Below are 9160 nucleotides of genomic sequence, written 5' to 3'. Positions count from 1 at the left end.
AATTTCTATTCTTTGTAATGTTATCTATAATTTACTCCCGTAAAGATTTACACCCTCGGAAACCCTGTACAGGGTCGCTATGGGTCAGAACTGACTCGATGGCACTTAACAACAACAACAACAAGTATCTCCTTCTAAGCCATTCAATATCACCTTCTGACAGGGCTACTTGATCTATGTACAGGTTCCACATGAGCACAATTAAGTGGTCTGGAATTTCTATTCTTTGTAATGTTATCTATAATTTATTATGAACCATACAGCTGTATGTCTTTACATAGTCAATGAAACACGGGTAGACATCTTTCTGAGGTTCTCTGCTTTTAGCTATTATTGATGTGATATTAGTAATGATGCCACTTTTCCAAGTTCTCTTCTGAATCAGGCTTGAATTTCTGGCAGTTCTCTGTCAATATACTGCTGCAACCATTTTTGAATTATCTTCTGCAAAATTTTGTTTACATGTGATATTATTAATATTTTTGATAATGTCTACATTCTGCTTGATCACTGTCCTTTAAAGTGTGCACAAATACGGATTTATTCTAGTCAGTTGGCCAGGTAGTTATCTTTAAAATTTCTTGGCATAAAAAGTCTTGGCATAGTGAGCGCCTCCTGCTCTGCATACATTTATTTAAACCTTTCCATTGGTATTCTGTGGATCCCTGCAGTCTTGTTTTTCACCAATGCCTTGAACTTTTTTCTTTAATACCATCAGCTCTTAGTCATATACTACTTCTTGAAATGGTTGAACAGCACCAGTGATTTTTGATACAATGATTTTGAGTATTCCTTTCATCTTCCTTTGGTGCTTCCTGCATTGCTCTATATTTTTCACTTAATCCCCAAAAAATTACTGCCAGTGCATTGAGTCTAACTCATAGCATCCCTCAAAGAGAGAGTAAAACTGCTTTTTAGGGCTTCCGAGACTGTAAATCTTTACAGGAGCAGATAGTCTCATCTTTCTCCCAGGGAGTAGCTGGTAGACTTGAACCCAGACTCTGCTGTTATCAGCCCAGTGTTTAAACCACTGAGCCACCAGGCCTCCTTATTTTACCATGGCTGTGACTGTGTGCTGTGGAGTCGGTTCCGACTCATAGTGACCCTGTGCAGGGTTTCCGAGGCTGTAAATATTTATGGGAGCAGAACACCTCATCTTTCTCCTGCATAACAGCTGGTAGTTTCGAACTGCTGACCTTAAGGTTCGCAGCCTGATTCATAACCACTGTGCTACCAGAGCTCCTTTATTTATTTATTTATTTATTTATTTTTGTAGAATCATTCAATAATGTAACTTGAGACTTGCATTTTTTTCTTCAGTTCTTTCAGCTTCAGAAATACTCAGTGTGTTCCTCCCTTTTGGTTTTCTAACTCCAAGTCCATGCACATTTCATTATGATACTTTACTTTGTCTTCTAGAGCATCCCTTTGAAGTATTCTGTTCAATTATTTTGCTTCATCATGTTTTCCTTTATTTTAACTTGTCTATACTCCCGTAAAGATTTACACCCTCGGAAACCCTGTACAGGGTCGCTATGGGTCGGAACCGACTCGAAGGCACTTAACAACAACAACAAATATTTAAGAAGGAGTCCTGGTGTGGCACTGTGGGCTAATATGTCAGACTGCAAAGTCGTTTGAACTGCAAGGTCAGCAGTTCAAGCTAACCAGCTGCTTCTTGGAAACCCTATATGGATTGGAATCGACTCGATGGTACTCAACAACAACAACATGGAACTCAAAAAAAAAAAAATGACCTTTCGGTTTCTTCATATATGATATCTTTAATGTCATCCCACACTTTATCTGGTATTTGGTCTTTAGTGTTCAATGTGTGAAATTTATTCTTGAGATGGTCTCTAAATTCAGGAGGAATACACTCAAGGTTGTATTTTTGCTCCTGTGGACTTTTAAATTTTTTTCTTCAGCTTTAACTTGAACTTATATGTAAGTGATTATCTGTTCTACAGTTGACCCCTGGCTGTTTTGTCTGATTATCTTGAGCTTCTCCATCATCTCTTTCCACAGGAATAATGAGTTTTGATTCCTATGTATTCCATTTAGACAGGTCCATGTCTATAGTCACCCTTTGATTTGCAATGAAGAAGTCATTCATCTTGCAAAATACTGTCAGGTGATCTTCTACTGCATCTATATCCTCAAGGACATACTTTTCAATTGCTGATCCACCTTCTTTGGTTATAGCTTTCACAGTTCGGTCACCAGTGATGCATCTTGACTGTATGTTTCATTAATTGCAGAGTGTAGAAGTTGGTAAAAATGTTTAAATTCCTCATCTTTTGTATTAGCGGTTGGTTTGTAAATTTGAAGAATAGTCATATTAATTGGTCTTCCTTGTAGGCACATGGGTATTATCCTCTCACTGACAGCATTGTACTTCTGGATAGATCTTGAAATGCTCTTTTTAATAATGAGTGTGATGTTAGTTATCTGTAATTTGTCATTTCTGACATCATATGTTACAAGACTGTCCAATTCAAAACAGCCAATGCAATACATTTCAGCTCAATTATGCCAAGGATATGGATAGTTATGCATTCCATTCCATTTTTGATGACTTCCAATTTTCTTAGAAGCATATTTTGTACATTCCATGTTCTAATCTTAATGGAGGTTTACATCAGTGTCTTCTCATTTTGAGTTGTGCTTCCTCATCAAATTAAAGCATCTAAAAGTTTTTCTCCATCCACATCGTTGGTGTCAAATCTACTTTGGAGAGACTGTTCTTCCTCAGTTATATTTTGAGTGCCTTCAGAACTGAGGGACTTATTACTGGCACTATATCAACCAATGTTCTGCTGTTATTCATAAGATTTTCAGTGGCTAACTTTTCAGAAGTGTACCACCTCTTCCTTCTTCCTAGTCTGTCTTAGTGTGGAGATTCCACTGAAACCTTTCCACCATAGGTGAATCTGCTAGAATTTCAAATACTGATAGCACAGTCTCCAGCATCAAAGCAAAACAAAAGACACCGCAGTACAACAAACTGACCGATGAGTTGTGGTTTTGTGAATAAATTTGAAGTATCTAGGTGCATGGTCCACTCTTATGCTCTCTGACTCCACTCCCTGTCTCCTACAGAAGGCTTAGGCAGGAGAAAGTAGTGCTTGGTACTGGATTTGAGCTATTGGTGCTAAGATATAGATGTTAGGCTTCCCTTGCCCATGCTCCACCTCCATGGAACAATTTAGGAATCCAGGAATGGGAAGCTAGTAGGAACTTTTATTGTAGATTAATCCAGCTCTTTTTTCCAGTGACTATTAACTCAATTTTGACTCATGGAGACCCTTTGTGTGTTAGAATAGATCTTTTCTACATAGAGTTTTCAAGGGCTAATTTTTTTTGGAAGTAGACTGCCAGGCCTAGCTATCTTCCAAGGTGCCTGTTGTTGTTGTTGTTAAGTGCCGTTGAGTAGTCTATTCCAACCCATAGTGACTCTGTATAGGGTTTCTAAGGAGCAGCTGTTGAGCTTGAGCCACTGAACTTGTAGTTCAAATGACTTTGCAGTCTGATGTATTAGCTCACAGCGTCCCACCAGGACTCCTGTGGGTAGACACAAACTGTCAACCTTTAATTAGCTCCTTCAGGCACCACCCAGACCTCCATTTATCTAACTACCTAGTGGATATCATTCAACTTTGAAGTCAAAATAAAACTACTCTAAGAACTTCAGTTGGAACTGCATGGGAGCGGAAACAATAATGTGCCATTCAGAATTCAGGGAAAGATTCTTCATGTCCTTCAAGAGGAGCTGCGTGTTACAGGCAGTAGCCAAGAATTGAGTATCACAGAGATACAGCAAGAATATAAGTGAGAACTGAGTGAGCATCAAAAGAACACTTTTAAAGGATCCCGTTCTTCTTACTTTTCCACCCCCAGTCTCGTAGAAGCACAGATGAGAAAGGAGAATTGTGGATTGAGCGTGAGTACCAATACAGCACGTTTAAGTGCTATTTCCTTCCTTAAGCATCAGAGAATATAAGAGCTGAGCAAAAAAGAGAGTGCAGGTGTGTAACCTTCTACTTGTTATCTCTCCAAAAATGCTTTGCAGTGTATTCTTCTCCATCCTTCCTTCTGATTTTATATTTAATGTAAGATAATGCAGAAATGAGAGAAGAGGCTGTCAACTCAGGATAAAAACAAGGTAGCTCATAGCTGCCTACTTTCACTGCTTGTGTAAACACTAGCTTTTGTTATTAGATCCAGAGCCCACATGAAGAAAGATGTACACCAAGGAGCTATAAGGGTGATACTATGGGGAAATTAAGGTCATAGGATTATAAGGCCATGAATATCATATAAAAACAGACTCATCATCTATGGTTTCATTCAGCTCCACTATATTGCTTCACGGAGCCACACATTAACTTATGATGATTTAATCTTAGTTATTAGTTACTCATACTTAGTAAGGCAAATGTCTTAAATTTTATTTAATAGTAACTTAATGAAATAGAATAGAAAATAGTTTACTCATAATGTCTGGGGAATATTTAATATCTTGATTAATAATATTTCTGGAGTTCAGTTATCTTAACTCTAATATATACAAAATTGTCTAATAGAAATAAAATGTGAGCCACATATATAATTCAAATTTTTGTAACTAAAATAAAACTATAAAAAATAAATAGATGAAGCTAATTTTAAGAGTCTCTTACTTTGAAGGTGGGTCTTGATGGCAGATCGGGAAGAAGTGCAGTGAGGATCTCTGTCAGCAATAACACGGAATACCAGACAAAGCAGGTTTAAGGATGGTCCCAGAACAAGGAATGTTTAGAAAGTTTGAAGGCTTACGGCCAGTGGAATTTGTAGCAGAAGCAAGAAATCTAGTGCTTTTGGATCCGCCACCCTCAGCAGTGACTGGAGCAGCCATCTTGGGAAAGACTTGAGCAGGGGAAGGATCAGCGTCATCACTGACAGATGCTTGATGCCTGACCGATCCTTGGAGATAAATGTGTGGACATTCTTTTTTTGTATCTGTTCATTGGTCTCTCATTATCTGTGCACCTGCATTCTGGTGACTAGAGGGGGTGCCTGAGTGAGTGAACACCGTCTCACACCCTGGAGAATTCTACTATGCAAGCACACAGATCTATTCAGAAATGAAAGCAACAGTTTCCACTTAAAACACAATGGCAGCACAAAATAGCCACAGATGGCCCTGAACTGTTTATCACTAGGACAAAGGCCTGAATGGGGGTTTTGGAGAAGGAGAGAGACAGACTAAAAAGGAAACAACAGGCTGAAAATGAAATCCTGAGTTATGTCATAATGACTGAGAGTGGCATCTTGAAATTTCTCAGGTGGCCTTGAAGTCAAGAAGCCAAGAGCAGGACATTAAAGTCATATTCACATTAGGCTACAGAATTTTAAAATTTTATATATTAAAAAAAAAATTCTCTTCTCTCTTTTCTACAATTATAGACTACAATATCCAATCTGTCTTATTTTCTGTTGTTGTTTTGTTTTTGGGTACCTTCTTTACTGTTAGTGGGCTCTTTCTCTCCCTACGTTACCCAAGAGGAGATGGCAATTGCAGTCATATAGTCAAGGTACAATCACATCCTATAACATCCCACAGTCCAGGCAAGAACCAATATCAGCTGCCATACACCAGGTAGGCAGCCAACATCTGTGACAGTTACTCTAAGTTGAATAATAAGAAGTGAGAAAATGGAAGCCCAATAATAAGAGTGAAAAAGAAAGCCATCACATCTACCTGAAGGCATTCAGAAAGCATAATAAAATATCAACATATATTGATCAAAGTATTAAGGTCACAGCTCACTATTGAATATGCCCAAAAAACAGATGACCATCTCTGGACATGTCTAGAAACAAGATAAAGTGACTGAGACAAATGAGCTGGAGGTAGACCTAGACTTCATATTGGAGAGAGGGCAGACTTTGAAAATGCCTGGGAAGGAATTCAGAAAAATGATAATGAAATGTATCAAAACACTTTACAGAGGAGTTGATAAAAATAACTAAGAAATCAGGAAAATGCTACAGGAACAATTAAATAAGATAGATACAGCATTGGACACAGTTCAAACCCTACAAAACAAGGTCCAAATAATTAATAATAGAATACCAGAAATGGACAACACACTGAAATGGAAAATGAGTAGAACTGAAGAGATGGAAGCCAGAACTCGTGATCTGGAAGACAAATCTCTCAATTCTACTAAGATGGAAGAACAGCAAAAAAAAAAAAAAGAATAATAAAATTTGAAGAAGGTCTAAGATCCATGTGGAACAACATGAAGAGCACTATCTTGAGAATTATCAGAATTCTGGAACAGGAAGAATCACACAAATTCACAGAGGAGATAGTTGAAGAGATACTGGTAGAAAATTTCCCTAATATCCTTAAAAGTGACAAGATAAGCATTCAAGAAGCTCAACAAATCCCAGGAAGGACAGACCCTAAAAGAAAATCACCAAGACAGATAATAATCAAGCTCTACAAAATCAAAGGAGAGAATCCTAAAAGCAGCTAGGGAAAAGAGAAGTGTTACATACAAAGGAAAGCAAATTAAATTAAGCCCAAATCTCTCAGCAGCAACCATGCAGGCAAAAAGGCAATGGGGAGACACTGCCAACCAAGAATCCTCTACCCAGCAAATCTGTCAATCAAATATGATGTTATCAAAACATTCCAGGATAAACAGAAGCTAATGAATTTTGCCAAACCCAATGCTCTGCAAAACATCATAAAGGGAATTCTGTGGATTGATGACCAACAAAAACAGATACAGCAACCAAGGCTGACATATGTGGCAGCACCACCCAGAACTCAATCAACAAATAGAAGAGTCAAGAACAGAATAAAACTATAAGAACAGATTCAGAGGATCTTGGAGGTCAGCCTATGGTCAAAACAATTATGCTATGAAAGAAGGTAAATACATAGGAACAAAGATCCAGGTAAGGAGAAGGTCAGGTAGATTATAGGATAAAATAGACTGTCTGAAATGGAGGGAAAATTTAATAGAATATAAAGTAACCTCAAAGAAAATGATTATTTCACAATGTACCAAAAAATTAAAATCCAAGAACATGGAAACAATGAAACTATGAAGAAATTGATAAGAGAACACAGAAAACATGAACTCAGCACAGGAAGACATGCAGAACAAAGAAACCAGCCACACCACACAAAAAACAAACATAATGACAGTAATTAATACGTATCTATAGATAATTATAGATAAAATTGAAGAAGTATGCTGTTGCATTCATTGTCAAAAAGAACATATCCAGATTAGTCATGAGGTACAACGCTGTCTGTGATAGGATAATATCCATGCGCCTACAGGGAAGTCCAGTTAATACCACTATTATTCAAATTTATACTCTAACCACTAAAGCCAGTGAGGACAAAATAGAAGAATTCTACCAACATCTTCAATCTGAAATTGATCAAACATGCAATCAAGATGTATTGATCATTACTGGTGATTGGAATTCAAAGGTTGGGAGCAAAGAGGAAGGATCAGTAGTTGGAAAATATGATCTTGGCGATGGAAATGATGCTGGAGAACGCATGATAGAATTCTGCAAAATCAATGATTTGTTCATTTTAGATATCTTCTTTAGACAGCATAAGAGACAACTATACACATGGACCTCACCAGATGGAATACGTAGAAATCAAATTGACTACATCCGTGGAAAGAGACGATGCAAAAGCTCCATGTCATCAGTGAAAACAAGGCCAGAGGCAGACTGTGGAATAGACCATCAATTACTCATATGCAAATTCAAACTAAAGCTAAAGAAAATGAAAATATGTCCACAAGAGTCAAAATATGACGTTGAATAGATCCCACCTGAATTTAGAGATCATCTGAAGAACAGATTTGATATATTAAATACTAAAGACAGAAGACCAGAAGAGTTGTGAGATGACATCAAGAACATCATACATGAAGAAAGCAAAGTCATTGAGAAGACAAGAAAGAAGGAAACGGTCAAAATGGATGTCAGAAGACACTGAAACTGGCTCTTCAGCATAGAGATGCTAAAGCAAATGGAAAAAATGAGAAGGTCCAAGAGCTGAACACAAAATTCCAAAGATCAGCTGGAGAAGATAAAACCAAATATTGCAATAAAATGTGCAAAGATTTGGAATCACAAAACCAAAAAGGAAGAACACACTCAGTATTTCTCAAGCTGGGGGAACTGAAGAAAAAACTCAAGCCTGGACTTTCGTTATTGAAAGATTCTCTGGGCAAATTATTGAATGATGCAGAAAGCATCAAGAGAAGATGGAAGGAATTCACAGAGTCACTGTACCAAAAGGAAATGGTTAATGTTCAACCATTTCAAGAGGTAGCATATGATCAAGAGCCAATGATACTGAAGGAAGAAGTCCAAGTTGCATTGAAGGAACTGGCAAAGAACAAGGCACCAGGAATTAATGGAATAAAAGTTGAAATCTTTCAAGAAAGTGAGGCCGCACAGGAGGCACTCACTCATCTCTGCCAAGAAATTTGAAAGACAACTATCTGGCCGACTGACTGGAAGAGATCCATATTTATGCCCATTCCAAAGAGAGGTGATTCCAAAGAGAGGGTCACTATGAGTCGGAACCAACCCCACGTCACCCAAAAAGCAAGAAGGCAAGCCTCTCTAAATCCTGAGAGTATCCATGTGCATGCATGGTGGAAGAATCCTCTAGTGGTGAGGATGAGGGGTGTCTACTCACTCAGGCACCCCCATCTAGTCACCAGAATGGAGGTTCACAGACTGCAATGAACAGATACAGTCATTATTTAAATAAAATAAATTAGAACAAAACAAAACCATACAGAGAATATTGTCACCTTTGCTCCAAGGTTCCCACAGTTGTTAATTCCTGGTGGGTTTGTTCTCCCCCACTTGGTCTTGTTGTTTGATCTCACCCAAGTTGTCAGCTCCAGGGTTTTGAGCCTGGCAGATTCTAAAATATGAGATTTCTTACTTCTGCTACAAGTTCCACTAGCTATAAGCCTTCAAACTTTTTAAATATTCATACCTATGTGGTTCAGAGTTTTGGAGCTCTCCCCTGAACCTGCTTCGTCTGGTATTCTGTGGTATTGCTGATGGGGGTCTTCCCTGCACCTCTGCACTTTCCAGTAACACAAATGAA

The sequence above is a fragment of the Chrysochloris asiatica genome, unplaced genomic scaffold (genome assembly GCF_000296735.1).
Source record: "Chrysochloris asiatica unplaced genomic scaffold, ChrAsi1.0 scaffold00014, whole genome shotgun sequence".
Classification (NCBI taxonomy): Eukaryota; Metazoa; Chordata; class Mammalia; order Afrosoricida; family Chrysochloridae; genus Chrysochloris; species Chrysochloris asiatica.
Note: the sequence above shows the minus strand (reverse complement) of the source record.